Source organism: Aotus nancymaae, unplaced genomic scaffold, assembly GCF_030222135.1.
Source record: "Aotus nancymaae isolate 86718 unplaced genomic scaffold, 86718_ANA_hifiasm-v0.15.2.pri h1tg000057l, whole genome shotgun sequence".
NCBI classification, from domain to species: Eukaryota; Metazoa; Chordata; class Mammalia; order Primates; family Aotidae; genus Aotus; species Aotus nancymaae.
In genome coordinates this window covers 59,273,915-59,289,923 of record NW_026988471.1, presented here as the reverse complement: position 1 = coordinate 59,289,923, position 16,009 = coordinate 59,273,915, and the positions used below count along the sequence as shown (strand labels likewise).

The following is a 16,009-nucleotide window of genomic DNA, read 5'->3' as shown; positions in this document are numbered from 1 at the left end:
TTAGTGCAGGGAGTTGTGTGTCACAATGAATCAGACGCATTATAGGTCAGCCCTTTATTTGTTTCATCATGACTTTTACACAGTTGTCATGTAATTTATGGCTGCTTTCACGTTGTCAAACATTTTCATTGCATCTTCTTCTTTAACACACTCCTGACACAGACACACTGCACTTGAAGGCTTGGTATTGTTTCATAATCCGAGAGGAGGCCTATAAACCGTCAAATTACACTATCTTTGGGCTAATCTAAATGCGCTGCAGATTAAAATCAGAACTCATTTGTCCCTGATGCAAATTATTAAGTTCTAATTATAAATATCCATTTAATTACCCCATACGTTTTTATTTTGTGGACCCTTTTGAGCACTGCTGTCTGCGACGTGAAGTGGGTGGGGGGAGACGCATAGGAGACAATCTGCAGTAATTAATGTACACTTCCCAAATGGTAAAGGATAAACATATGCTTCTTTGTTTGTCTTATTTATTGATTGATTAGATGTATAGAGACTTTGGCATCGTCACAATCTGAAGTTTGAAATCCTTTTAAAAATGAAAACTATTTAAAAATCTTTTAGGGAAGAAAGAGCAAAATATAGCTAACCAATAGCTTTCTGCTAGAACACATCATCTCAAAATATGGGATTCTGAATTTGATCAAATCACCAGTTTCTGAATTTGATCAAATCTAGATTTTGCAGAAGTTCAGGGTGAGAGAAACCATGCCTGTTTTATATCTAGAAAGTGAAATCATTGTTAAAGAAAAAACCTACTGTGGTTAGAAAAAAACTGTGTTCTTTTTCCCAGTCCTGCTGGCATCCTCTACCAGAAAATAACAGTATCTGTCTGTAGTATGAAGACTTTCCAATTGAGAGCATTATGATAAACTATTTTTGATTCCCAAACATGAATGAAGGAAGAAGATAACATAAAAATTAGTAAAGGCCTTCCAACTAGACAGTTACCCTTCTCTGAAAGCAATGGAAAAATTACCAAGACTGGTTTGAAGGGAGGGCATTTAAGGTCTTTTGGGCATTATGGATTTTTCTAGAACCAAACTGACTTTTAGTGTTAACAGAGAGATGCTGATCTGAAAACCAGGACACCTGGGTTCTGATCCTTATTGTGTCATGCTGTGAGATTTTGGGCTCCCTTCACCTCATTTGATTCCTTGTCTTGTAAAGTAGGTAAAATAGATAATCTAGTTTGGACCGAGTGGGTCTCATGATGTTCTAGCATAGTATGAACACCACTGACTGATTTCCTCCCTGCTATTTTTTGGAATCTAGTTGCTGAATGGGGCTCACCTGCAAAGACAGCAGAATATTTTCTTGATTTGTCTCAAAGATGGAAGCTATGGTGGAGATTAAGTCTTGGAGTCATGATTCCCCAGCAGAAAGCTTAACGGCATCTTTCAAATTGCTGGAAGCAAAATTCAAGTGCAGTATAATGGAATGGTGATAATTCACAGAAGTTTCCAGCCTGACAAGATTTCTCCATCGTTTAATTGTTGCAAGCTGTTTTTTTGATAAACTCCAAAGAATGTAATGTGTATTTTCTCCAAGTTTGCTTTTTTGGGCAAATGTAACTACATCAAAATAGAAGAACGTTTTTGAAAAAGAAATAGTTGAATTCAAACAACCAGGTATTTTAAATTCAATTAACTGACTGAATTCAGTGATATTTTCCTCCTTCCTCCTCCCAAAAGCTGGTTTCTCTGTATGGACATAGCCTACATATGCTGAGTCCCTGGAGTTAGGAATTTTTGCTTGTTAAAGGCATCCGATGCAACATGTTTAGAAGAACTCTCCCTCTGTTAGTGTTGAAGGCAGCATAAATTGAGGGAAAATGTTCTTTTTTTATTCATCATGTAGGTAAAAGCATATGGCCTGTTCTGGGACATGTGATCTTTGCAATCCATTTTTTAAACTTGGTGTTTACCATTGGCTTTTAGCACGGATGTTTCTGTTTTCCACCCTGTCCAGCAAATACCATTTATATGTGGCATTGAATTAGATATGAAATGATGTTTTCAGAAGCAGGCTGAAAAAGGGCATTCAAAGTTATCCTTTGGATAATGATGATCTAAAACTTTCTTTTATTATCCCATGTGCTCAGGGTAAGGGGCAAATGAATAAGTTGTGAAATATGTGTTCCTTGTAGGACACAGGTACTCTTGAGATCTATAGCTTCAATAAAAAAGTAATTTATTTAAATTACTGCCTCTTTAATTTATAATGTTTTGGGGATTTTTAATAGGCATGCTCTATAAGGGCACTGGTAATCAGCTGTTTCAGATTTTACATGCTCTTCTATCTCTGGTAAAAATATAAAATCTTAAAAAACAAGAAAAAAGAAAAAACAAAACAAAACAAAACGAGGAATATGAAGTTTAGCCCTAACCCAACCAGAAAGCAAATAACAGGCCGAATGAATGGCCCCCCAGAGGCCCTACTTTCCCCATCCCTTATTACCTGAAATAAAAGCATAGTAACATTCATGCCAGAGATAGGTGACAAAATTATGTATTCAGACATGAAGTTTAGGATTTCATAGCTGATGTTCTCTCTTCTCCCCCGACCCCTTATTGTATTGTGCAAATGTATCAGCCGTTGTATTGTTAATGTATGATAGGAAGCTGTCGCTAGGACAGTCTTGGCTCACTAATGGGGTCAGCTGTGTCACAATGTGATATATGGATTATATTTACCATGGCATATTTTGTTTGTGAGCTGGGCTGCGAGATGGGAGCGGATGATAAATGAAGATACCCTCCAGTTTACACACTAGTTGCTGTAGTTCCGAGTCTCTAAAACAATAAAGTACCCCCGATAATAGAGAGGTATTTATGAGGACATAATTGACTTCAAAGTTTTAGATCTCTGGCTGAAGTTTAAGATGGGATAGTCCATTACACTAATGTCTGTGCTTAAAGCTCCTATTTGGCTTAAATAAATTATTTAGAGTTTACTGCTAAAACCTTGGTCAATTCATGAACCTTTGGGCTAGTTAAATAACTCTGCAGTGAGTTTCTGTGCCTTGGTGATTCATTTACTTGTGTTCCTGTGTGCTCGTATGGTTTCTAAATTTATTTCTCAAGTTTTGCCTGGCAATGAATGATTTTGCTTACTGGAGTCTTGTGTGGTACACCTATAAAAGACTTATTATCTCTTTTTGGAAAAAAAAATCCCAAACACATCAACACTGTCATCATAAGATAAAGCATATGTACATATGCATCTATAATACACACATACATGTGTACATACTACATATATACATATGTATATACACATATGACTCTCTCTCTATATATATAGTTGTATGCATGTGTATGTGCAGAAAGGGAGAGAGAGTAGGAAGGTCTTTAGAATTTGCCATGATTCCATCAAATCAATATAGAAGTTTTTGAAAGCTGTCCATGTAGATACCACTTTTCACAAAATTCTGACTTAAGCAAATTATCTTTGTATTATTTATCTGGGAGTCCGTTGTTCACATAGCCCTGGATTGAGAATCATAGTTGCAAATTTAGAAACAACAGTCCCAAGCAGGAATCCTGGATGGCAGGGTGTCCTTTTTGCCTCCCGTGAGTTGAGAAGGCTGGTGTTTATTCTTTCTCTAGGTTGCAACACGTGTTGCCTTGAAATCTCCCTTCTTTACAGTTCTGCCATGAGTGTATTTTCTGTGACCTGCTCTGCATCTGGTTAAATGGACTTTAGTAATCTGTGCACAGTTACTTCTTATTTTATATCCTGAAAGATATTAAGTCCAACAAGCTTTTACCCACAGAGTCTACAGAGAAAACGGCCAGGCAATTTTTGTTTCAATCTCTGTGTCTCTCTGGAGCACTAGTTCCAGAGGCTGATCAATAGGTTTTATTGTAGACCTCACTGTCTCTAAAAGCACTGTGACCTTATCCTGTCTAAAAATAGTATTTGCTCTTGCCTGCAGAACCTTGACCTGTGAAAACCCATTTGGAACATAACTGACATATCTAGTCAGCTGTATATCCAAGACATGCTCTGTGAATGAATTCTGTGCAGAACCATCCAGGAGAACACTTTCTTCCAAGACAAATAAATTCCAGTTCTGAACACTGGGAGTGCACCTGCTTATTTCATGTGATGGGCCAGATGGTGGGGAGTGAGGGAGACTCAGGGCCCGTGGGGCAGTCAATGTGGGAGGGAGACTGTCACAGAGACTCTCGGAGGGCGCATTCAGCCCTGAATAGGGCAAAGGACTGCAAGGGCCAAGAGCTTGTGCTGACTTGCAAGTTGGCTTTACACAAGGCCCTTTTTAGAGAGTGTGATTCTCTGACGTTTTTCTTGGCAGCTGCAGTCTTGAACCTCACTGGAAGGGATCCTCCAAAATATGACCCAGAAGGAAAGAAGTATTTCTGAGTTTAAAGTAACTTCCCTATTTGACAATGTGGGACTTTATTTATTACTTTATTATTTTTAGGTGTGATAATAGTTTCTTGGTTGTACTTAAGAGAAGGAAAGCGTTTTTACCTTTAAAAAACACATACAGAGGTGTTTACTGATGATGATGTCTGGGATCAATTTAAATAACGAAAGGGGCCAGGGAGGCGATAGGATTAGGGAAGACAAGAGGGACTGTGCATTGTGGTGCCGGGAGCTGGAAGATGTGTACTTGGGGACGGATTGATAACATTCTCTCTACTTTTGTAAGTATTTGAGATTTTTCCAGAAAATGAAGGTATTGCCTGACTGGTAGAGAGCAAAATGGCCTTGCGGTGGGTATTGTTTCTTCACCAAGGGTTTGGCTCAGAGGTAGCTAGGGGACAAGTGTCCTGTGGGCAAGAAGGTCCCTGTGAGCTCAAGTCTTGTGTGTGGGAAGTGCATTGTGAAGGGGTCATCTCAGGGTCTGCGGTGTGCCTTGTCTCCCATTCTCCTGGAAGAACAGAGATCACTTGACTTTTTCAGTGCATGAGGAAGTGTCAGATGTGGCGTTTGCTTGAGTTTCAGCACAGGTGCCTCTGTTCATTGTGGTGGGGGTCAGGAAGAAGCGGCTGAGATGTGCCCACTTGGCTGGTAGTATTGATGAGACAAGGCTCTGGGACCTTCCTTTGGCCACTTGAGCCCTGGCTATTAGAGAAAGATGGTTTGCCTGAGAGGAGACTGACCACATTCTCAGAAAGAAGGGGACAAAGAATGCGTCGAGGGTTAAGCAGTCTTCTCTTTAAGGGAGGACTGAGGCACAAGATGGAAGATGAAAGGGAGCAGAGCGGCGATTGCAGGGCTGAAAAGGGGCATTTTGTTCTCCTGCTTAGCAAAAGCCAGGACTGTCGCTGTATGACTTGAAAGCTAGGTCACTGGTGGGCTTCGCACAGCCCGTCACACGGGAGCCATGGTGGGCCTGGTCTCTGCCGTGTCTGCTGCCTGGAAGCTGACACCGGCCTAACCATACCGTTCCCAGACCCAGGCCCAGGCCCAGGTTCCTCTGGTTTTACAAAATGTCCGCTCCCGCTCGCTTCACGCAGAGGCTATTATTAGCAAGTGTCACTCAGTTATCTGAGAGTGGCGCTTTTAACTGCCATCTAAGTGCCTGACACTTGGGTTTACAGCAGTTTAAATTAAATTTTAGGCTGGTTTGACTTCACTGGCAGTAGACAATGGAAGGCAGCTGTTGTAGAAATGTAATCTGGCATTCTCAAGGGGGTGTGTGTGTGTGTCTGTGTGTGTGTACTGACCATTAGGCTATACTTCCTTTTCCTTTTCTCTCCATTTCATCCTTTTCCAAAAAGTGTTTGTTTAGACAAATGGTTTCCCAGACTTGGTTTTATCATGTTGGATTGACAAAGGTTGTGTATAGAGCTGGAATAATTTTTTCTTCTTTCTACTGCTGTTGGCACATCAATGTCTTTTTTCTGCAAAGAAGGGGCTAAGCTTGCATGAAAACACTGGTGGGAACCCACTGGAGAAGGGCATGTGTGGCTTTTGGTTCAGTTGGTGGCTGTTTTGATGGGTGGTATAGGCAAAATGTCTGGCTGCCCCTTCAGATTCCTGTAGGTCCCGCAGGCTACCATCTTGGGGTAGGGGCGGGAGACTGTCTGCTCTTTTTGATGCAAATATCTTCACGCTCTGTGGTGCCTCTGTGGTTGTGCCTATGAATTTAGGACCTTACGCCTCATAATGTTGAGTCAGAGCAAAGCAGTGTACATCAAAGGCCACTTACTTAATTTTCCTCAGAAAACTCTGTGAGGATGATTTCTCCTTCTTAGAAACGGAATGCAAATGTGTACGTTATTTCACTGAAGGATGATGCTCTTTACTTTTACAATCTAGATTTTAAAAAATTTGGTGGCACTTGATTTCAGTTCCTCAGACTCCAGAATTTATACTCACTGATTAGTAATGCATTATGCAAATAATTCAGTTTACATATCCAAATACTGTTTTGCATCATTCACACCTCATGTCTTGAAAAAAAAAGTGAAATGTTTCCTCAAAATAAACAAAACCTGCAGAAGAGTATATTGTGAGGGTGAAAATTAAAGAGGCACCCATTTGCCTGGGAACTTTTGAGGAAAATTTTAATGCTCTCGCATAAATAATTTTGTAATTTTTTTTATTTCTACCCAAAGGATGTGCCACTCAAGGTATATTCTATTATCTTTGGCTTTCTGAATTTTTCAATTTTTGGAAAAAGGAGCCATAACCCTACATCGTATACACATTCGTGCATATGAAAATTTAGGCTGAGTTATTTGAAGAGGGTACAATATGAAAAGTTAGGCTGAGTTATTTGAAGAGGGTACAATAATTGCTTGCCAGTGACATGATTCTCCTGCCAGAGAGAGGGGAGAGTAACTAGGTGCAAACTTTTAACACTCCAAGTCTAGAGAGAGTTGTCCAAGCATAGCCATGAATTCCTAAGTTATGGATTGGCAAATGGCAGTGCCCTATGAAAACAATCTCTTTGTTTTCACTAGGTTTTTATGGTGATTGGAGTAAATCAAGAGAATACAGGATGTGACCTGGAGCCCTTTCTGAATAAGCACAGCCCCATATCCCTGTGAATTCCTAAACCAGTGACTCCCAACTGCATGTGTCAGAACAGAATTGGCCTCAGAAATCTACAAGATTCCAGTGGTTCTAGCCTCACTCTTTCCAGTGGTCGACTTATTGCTGTTGCAAAGCATGTCATATTTCAGGAGCGATTTCCCTTGTAAGGAAAGAAGAAAGGCAGGCAGGCAAGCAAGCGAGGACCTTATTTTCTCTCTGCAGCATGAGTGCAGTCACCTTTTTCCTACGATGCTCCACACCCATCTCTCCTTACAGATTATAGACACATTTTTGGCACTGCATAAAGTAAGAGTTCCAACATGTTTTTAATCTTTAACTTTCACGTCGTTAAAAGGCTGATGTACTGACTTTCAGCTGCCTGGAGATAGTTCAGGGCCCAGCACCTGACAGGTGTAATGTTCTGTGTTTTATGTCTCTCAATATGGAGGTTATAGAATCAAAAAGACCGCAAAATGCCTTAAAGGTGTTGATACCCATAGACAGAGAATACATAGTCCTCAGGTTCCGTTTCTTGCCCCACTTTCACACCTACTTCTTTTTTTAATAGCACCTGTATTTAAAAGGGGTTCTTGGTGTACTTGGGAGAAAAGAAGCTTCTTGGTTTGGTATTACGTGCCAGAGACTCCCTGTTTCCTGCTGGTATCAGGATTGAAAAATCCCACTTCTCTTCATTTTCTCTCAAGAGTTGAGAGATGTGTGCCATTATTCTTTTAAAGAATGAACTCTCCTTTTGCTGTGGATTCTAGGGAGCAGATTTGGTGCGTACTGTGGCTTCAGGACCCAACTTGAATGACAGAATGTCAGTAACAAGCAGCCCCAGGAAATATGGCTGTGAACGACTGCCTCTTGATCTCTGCCCATCGAGCAGCAGCATGTGGATGGGGTTCATCCAGCTTGACTGGAACTTGAATCATAATTGATGAGTCCTTAAAATCTACCTCCTATCCCCAGGAATACCTTATGGCATCTCATCCTACTGATTCTGGATGGGCTTTTAAGCAACCTCTGTAATGATGAGGAGGCTCTTAAAACTCTAACTTTCTCAACCTTCTCTGCTGGGTTTGTGTGTCACCTCTCATGAACTCTCTGGTGTGTGGTGATTCTCAGATCTAGAGCAATGCTTCCTGCCTTGTCCCCCCATGCTTTTGCATGTGGGAAACTAACATTCACATGTGTGATGCCCTCCCATATGCCATTCTTACCTGGTCCCTTCTGTTCACTCTTTATTCATACTTAAGTGCAGGTGGGTTGGAATGTCATCTTACAGGCATAATTCTGAGTCTGCTCTAACACAGACATTTTTAAAGTAAATGAAATGTTAGTACTAAGTAGTAGCCAAATTCTCTGGGTCTGCTTCATGACAGGCTGTAACACACTAGTATGGAACTGTAGGTCTAATCCCGTGCTTCCTTTATCTATGATGTTTCATGGATTATGGGAGTTGAGCAGATGTTGACGGAGGGAATGAGACAAGATGATTTTAGGCCTAGGCTTGTTAGAGAAAAAACTGGGCAAAATTTTATATTTTCTTTAAAAAGACAGCTAATTCTCAGTCATTATTTTATTTTATTTTTTAAGCTTTTTTTTTTTGAGATAGGGTCTTGCTATGTTGCCCAGGCTGGTCTTGAACCCCTAGCCTTAAGCAGTCCTCCTGCTGTGGCCTTCCAAAGTGCTAGGATTATAGGCATGAACAACTGCCCCTGGCCTTCAGTAATTATTTTAGTCTTTTAAAAATTTTCTCTCTTCCCCTAAAATTGTCTTTTAGAGTAAGGTTCTTGTTCCTCTAGTCAAGAAGAGTATGTGAGGAATCACAGAAGAAAGTACAGCTCTCTGAGCATAGTTTCCACGCTCAAAGAGTGTGGAAAAGCAAATGAATACTTATTGAGCATCTCCTATGTAGACATAGACTTGTGAAGTCCTATCATTTACCCTGCCATTTTACAGATGAGAAAGGTTGAGGCTAAGAGGGGAGTGAGTGCCAGAGGCTACTTGCTAGGTAGTGGTGGACTTGGCCCAGAGTCTGGGGTTTCCTACTTTCATTCCTGGCTGACTGTATTAATTGCACATGACCTCTCCATGGCCAGCAGGAGCCAGAGGTGGCCCACATGTGCCTTGCAGAGGAAGTTGCACCCACACTTTTATGAGTGACGGCTGGAATGCTTTTCTTAACTGGAACTTTGTTGATGAAGAAACTGGTGCTCTGTGGCAGTGCTAACCTGGGGAGCCCGTGGTAGAACCCAAGCAGCAAAACCACCACCCAACCACCTGTGCTGTTGTCGTGAATGCTCATGTTCCTTTGATGTTCCTTTGACCTTTCATCTTGCCTTGTTCCTTTCCCTGTTTTCTCTGCCCTGTTTTGGGGCCGGTCTTCCTACCACCTTTCCTACTAGGGCTCCCAAAGTGTGGCACTTGTGAGGTTTACATGGTGTGCCCAGGGAATAGCTTGGATTTTTTATCCAGATCATTGGACATAATGGAGTAGATGGAGTTGGGGTGGTAGAGGAACATGTACCCTCTCAGGGGGCAGATGGGCCTCTAGAACTGACCAGCCCAACCTCTTCCTCACCACCCTGGTTCTATTTTTAAAGACACCTCTCAATAGCAGGAAATCCTTCCTTTTGTCTACCTTCGATCCCTTATGCTTCAGTTTAAACCCATTTCCTCTTCATTCCAGAGAAGACAAAGTATCTCATCACTAGCTTTGGGCTGAAATGTCTCGTATTTTAGATTCTTCCCTCCATTCTCTGCCACTGCTTCTTCCTAGATATCACTTTTCTGAATCTGAACTCATGGATCTGTTATCCTGTAACCCATTTATTGTTTTTGTGTCTCTCTTTAGAATCTGCTAGTTTCCCAGCTTTTTTACTCAAACATTAGTCTGATTGCTGCAGTGTCCAATGGCAAGAAATCTTAGTATTTTTCACATTCTTGACTCTGATGTCTGCACTCTTATATCCTGCTTGCTTTATAAAAAACCAGTGCTTCATTGATGACTCATGCTCAGCTTGGTGTCCACTAGGAATGTTAGATCTTTGTCAGCCATCTTTGAGGGCAGTTAAACTTTCACTCCCGGTTGTCCTGATGCCACATTTCTCCCATCCCGGGTGCCCCTCTCGGCCCTTGTCCATATTGAGCTTAGCTCTCCACTCCTGACACAAGTTCCCTGACTTCCTCTCCCCTTCCCCGGATGACAATGAGTTACGACTTTGTCTCCGAAGGTGCCCCCTCCCTCTTGGCTCCTCTCCCAGTGACAACTTCATGGAGGCTGAGAAATATAGTGAGTGGCCTTTCTTGCCTCACTTACTGCTCGGTAAGTTAGCTCAGGGGGAGAGCTGTTCATAACTTTACACTGACATCTGGAGAATAAAGGTTTTGGAGGAGCAGAGCCCAGATTCCCTGTGAGCCAGCAGAGCCAAGTCTTTTTTGAGTTTCCAGCAAAACCTGTGTTATAATAATAGGAGTGGGTCATTGTGTTTAATAGTACAACAAAACCTAAGTGCACATAATAAGCACATCTTTTCTGTGTGCTGGGGTGAGGAGAGGTGACAGTGAGTGTGTAGGATGATATGAAAAGTATTACAGACATGGGAAAGCATCTCAAAGCACACAAAGGTGGCATGAGTCATCACAGGCTTATGGCCACAAGGCTAGATTTTCAATCCCTGCTTCCCTTTTTTGTACCCTAGTTCAATGAAGACATAATTGAAGTGGTGAGAAGAGGGACCACCGCCCTTCAGACTCCAGGGTATTTGTATCCCAGGACCCCTCTGTGGGTATCAGCCCAGCGGTGCCCAGAGAATATCCCTGATTGGATCTTTCTTGAATTGACTTGTTCATTTCCCGTTCTGCCCAGCCTGGCCGTGACTCGGTAATCCCCACAGTATGACCTCACAGTGGGCTGAGTGGCCTGGGGGAACTCAAGTTAGGGGCAGAAATGGGGAAGCTGGAAAGTTGGGTGATCAAGAGTGGTTCGGAAGCCTCTGTGTTTGTGTCAGTCTGCTTACATCTCTGTCCACCAGCCACCACCACTTTCTCCCTGCCTGGGAGAGGTAGCTGATCCCATAGACATTTGTGGAGTGCTTGTTTCCGTATCTCCTTCCAGTGGGCCAGATCTCTCCACGCCATTTTTCTAGGTAACTGGGAAGGCCTGACTCTGTCAACAACTTGGCTTTCTTTGGAGCAGGTGTCACTCAGGGATTAGTTAAAAGGGTACCAGTGGTATTCACATTGGCTTGTGGTTATATTTTCTCCTCCTCAAATTATAACCTTTTGGAGGGCAGAAATCATGTTTTATTTTTTGTGCTTTCTTGGTGCCTCACATAATGCTGGTTCGTATGTGGTATTTAATCTATACTTTGCTTAGGCTGCTTGATTGAGCAGAGAAAGGCTGGGATTTGAATGAATGGATCCCTGGCTCCCTGTCCAGGGAAGTTGTGAGGCTGGACAAGTTTATTTCCTCCTTCTTCCCTGTGGAGAAAGTGAAAAAGCGAAAGGGTTGGGGTTGGGATAGTGGGTGGTGTCTTTGTGGCCTTCACCCGATGGCCAAGCAGTGAACTCCACTTGCAGCTTCTGTCTCGTTTACCTGGAAGCAGTGTTGGAGGAAAAGCACGTTGGGGAGGATCCTTAGGACCCCTAAAGTTAGGGGTCCCCTGGAGGTGTGGGAAGCTGAGAGTGGCATCCTGGAAACAGGCTAGAGCTGGTCTTACTGGAGGGAGGACGGCCGAGCTCAGAAGGGACTGGGGCCTGCTTTCCTTTGGGTGGCTCTGACTGGCTCTTGGATGAGTTTAAAAGGTGATTTCCTCCCCCATCTCTCTTTTCTTTTTTTTCTGTTTTGGTGTATGTGTATGCAAGACCTTTGATATTTGAGTAGGGAAATCCTCTCTTATCAGTGGAATTCACAGCCTATTATGATGCCTTACCCTTTCAGTTTGCTGTAAAGACAGACCAACTAGATTTGTTTGCACAACTCTAATTTTTTTCCTAAGAAACTCCCCCACCCCATTTAATTCTTATTCTCTTTTTTTTTTTGAGATGGCATCTCACTCTGTTGCCCAGGCTGGAGTGCAGTGGCATAATCTTGTCTCACTGCAACCTCTGCCTCTCAGGTTCAAGTGATTCTCCTGCCTCAGCCTCCCAAGTAGCTGGGATTACAGGTGGCTGTCACCACACCTGGCTGATTTTTGTATTTTTTTTTTTTTTTAAGTAGAGATGGGGTTTCACCACATTGGCCAGGCTGGTCTCAAACTCCTGACCTCAGGTAATCCACATGCCTCGACCTCCCAAAATGCTGGGATTACAGGGGTGAGCCACTGCACCTGACCATTTAATTCTATTTTTAGATGGCTTGTTCTCCAAGTCTTGGGGCTGCCCAGAAATGGGTTGCCCGGCAGGGCTCGCGGCTCAGCACTGGGATCCCACCAGTGGCCAGGGTGGTCCATAGGCTTCTGGTTCAGCTGCGGCCTTCTGGTTTAGCTGTGGCCCTTCTGGCCTTCCTTTGCTATCGGTTTCCACTGCACGGCTGGAGGTGGCCAAGCCTGGAAGCCTCTCAGAGAGTCCTTGGAGTGCTGCAGGTGCTCTCAGGAAAGTCCGCAAGGAGATGGCTGGTGCGGCCCGAGTCCCTGTGTGCTGCCTCAGCACATGTCAGGCTGCCTGCATTTGTCTTCCCTTGAGCCTGTTCTCCTTCTCTAGGGATGTAGGACCGTGGACCTAGAGGATTCAAAGTCGTGGGACTAGAATCCAGGTCTCTTGACTGAGTCCAGGAAATTTTGCTCACCACAAACCAGGGAACAGCTTCTCTTCCGTGGAGGTACCTGTCTGGAAGGCAGCGAATCTCTGGCTTGTTGAGAAGAGAGAGCGGCTGCCCTTCAGACCACAAGGTGTTCACTGCGTAGGACCCTTTGTAGGTGCTGACCCAGATGTGCCTAGTGCTAGAGCTAGGACTCAGTTCTAATTTCCCAGAGAGTGGTATGATGGGAGGCTGTTTCTTTTTCTTTTTTCTTTATTTTATTATTATTTTTTGAGACGGAGTCTTACTCTGTCATCCAGGCTGGAGTACAGTGGCACAATATCAGCTCACTGCCACCTCTGCCTCCCAGGTTCAAGTGATTCTCCTGCCTCAGACTCCTAAGTAGCTGGGATTACAGGTGCATGCCACCACACCTGGTTAATTTTTTATTTTTAGTAGAGACGGAGTTTTACCACGTTGCTTGGGCTGGTCTCAAACTCCTGACCTTGTGATCCATCCACCTCAGCTTCCTAAAGTGCTAGGATTACAGGTGTGAGCCACTGTGCTCGGCGCTTTTTCTTTTTTTAGTCCTGATCAGGGATGAATCTGTGCTGTTATGGGTGTGAGTGAGGAGATGGATTAGACAGCACACCCTTGGAAGGGTGGGAAGATTCAGGGGAGAGGGGACAGGACTGGGAAGATCCAGACAGGGCATGAAAATTTGCTCCAAAAAGAGAGAAGCAGCAGAAGTTCTGGCTAGAGGCTGACCCAGCACCCACACCTGGTGAAGGGACTCCCATGGGGTGGCTGGCTTGAGGGCATCTGGGTGCTGGTTTCTGCTGTGGACAGCCTCAAGCAGGGCGTGGAGGCAGCATCTCCTGAAGCACCTGGCAGTGATGGCCCCTGAGGGAGCAGGGACTCCTTCTAGCGCCACTCTTGGAACTAAGTTCCTTGTTCCCTCCTTGTCCCACATTTAGCATCTTGGTCAGCTGCAGAGCAGGGGACCGTGATGGGAATGTACCTGGAAGCTAATGAGAGTCATCCTGACTCTAGGAAAGAGCCATTCAAAGATGAGAAAGAGAAAGTAATTTACTACCCCTACCCCTCACAGGCTCAACCATCCGTGGATTTTGGTGGGGTGGTGAGGCCTCTTGATCCCTGAACATCTCCTCAGATGGTGACTGTTCTGGGGTCCTTTCTCTGCCCTTCTCGGGGGTAACCGGAGGTGGTGGTATAGTCCAGTGTGACTTGTCAGCTGTTGCTCTTTGTGTTCATTTTTGAGAAAATACGAATCTCTGAGACGTCTAAGAGGTAAAACTTCTTTCTCGGTGTCTCCTCCAAATTGATGCCATGTGGGTGGGCAAAGTGGTTGGGCTTATTCATTTACTTTGGGTGTGTATTGTAGTAAAACCTGCTTGTTCTCCTACCCGTCATCGGAGGTGATTCATAGTTGAGACACTAAAAGAGAATAAGCATCTTAATCATTGCCAGACTGTGAACCAACTTCAAGTGACATAGGGATGCTTTGATAATTATATTATTGAAACTATCACCAATTAGATATGCAAAATGAAGTTGCTGGGGGCCTTGGTTTTCTTTAGGCCAAAGAATTAAAAGCTGAGAGGAAAGGCAGATACCGTCTACTCTCACTTATCACAATTTAGCATTGGGCTTGTTGAGCATGTACTCTCTGCAGAGCATTGTGATAGGTGCTGGGCTGGGAGGGGAGCCAGGAAGGCAAGCATCCTCTGTGGGAGTTTTCTTATTTGGGAGGCGAGTGTGTGCAGCATAGGGACAGGGAGAAGGGGGCAGATCCTTTACACCTGAGAGCAAGACGTGCAGCCAGGAACGCTCAAGGATACAGGCCAAGGGAGGTGAATTGACTTGCCCAGTCTACCCAGTTACCTAGCCCAGCTCAGCCACAAACCCAAATGAATGATTCCAAGTTCCACATCAGCATATCAGGCAGCCACCGGGAGCAGCTCCACAGTGACAGGTGGAGCTTTAGGTGGCTTCCTTTAAAATGATTGAGGGAAGTAGGCTTTCTCTCTGACAGCTCTCTAGGGATGGTGAGCGCAGGGGTTCCTCTGCAGCTCCCCAGCTCCGGTGTTCCTTAGCCTTCCAAGTTGTTTGAATTAAGTTGCTAACCTGTGTGGCTACACACACATTCATTTTGGAGTGACTGTGACTGCTTGTATTTCCTGGGGAGCGTTACCATATCTTTGGCCCAGTAAGTACCACGCCATGAGCTGGTTCCCTTTCTTTTGCCTTTGAACACCTACGTTGCTGGGAGGATACTTTAGTAAGTATGCCTGGGCCACTGGGCATAGCAGAGGAAGCACCTCATCATTTTACTGATTTATTTGAAAGAAAAAAGCTTCCCCCAACCCCTGCCTTCCTAGAAACAGAGTGCTTAAAGCTTGGAGAAGAGTTAATGACCCCCCTGCCCTGCCCCTTAGTGTCTTACATTGCTAGCTGCTTCTTTGCTGACTACATTTTCAACTTATTTCAGCTTTTCTGTGGCTTGGAAAATACGTTGACTGAGTGATGATTGTTTTCATGAAATGGTGCAACATGTAAAGCAATGGTTGTCATTAATAGTGCAGTTATGTAGCGTGTAGTTCTTTGAGTCTTCAGTTTTGAATCAGATTAGCACTCTGTTAACTTAAAATAGCCCCAAAAAAGAAGAAAGAAAAAAAAGAACTGTCAGAAATCAGAGGGAAATATTAGCATTATGAACCATGTTAACAAGTGGCCATTAGCACTTTATGTCTGCATGAATAGCATCTTTAAGTGTTTTATTGGTAACAGAATAGAGTGGAGTCACATAGAATGGCATTACTTCCCAAATTGGCAAGTTCTTTTAATTCAGACTTCTCCTTGTTATTGCCTACTGGGGAGTACTTATTCACCTGTCAAAATGTATGCCAGGGTGGGAAAGGGTATTTTAGCTTTTCTGGCTACATCCTGGGCTCTCAGGTAGAAGGGATTAATCCCTTTACCATGGCCTCCTTCTCTCCCGCCCTCCCAATGCCCTTGCCAGGAGGAGGGAGGATCTGAAAGCAAGAATGGAGGGAGAGTAATGCCGCAGCTGGGATTTGTGCCCGGCCAGTGCCCCTGCATTGGGTATGAGTATGGGCATCTCGGTGTGCCTGGAAACGCAGTTGGCTGCACAGCCCCAGTGGGAAGAGTGCTGAGGAGCTGCTGGTGGTTGGGTCTTCCTCAGGCTCTGAG

At 43.9% G+C, this 16,009-nt stretch overlaps 1 protein-coding gene across 21 annotated transcripts in view; it reads left to right on the top strand.

Annotated features, from left to right (window-relative positions):
- BCL11A (BCL11 transcription factor A) overlaps positions 1 to 16,009 on the top strand; it is a 100,155-nt gene that overhangs the window by 26,724 nt on the left and 57,422 nt on the right. The window lies entirely within an intron of this gene.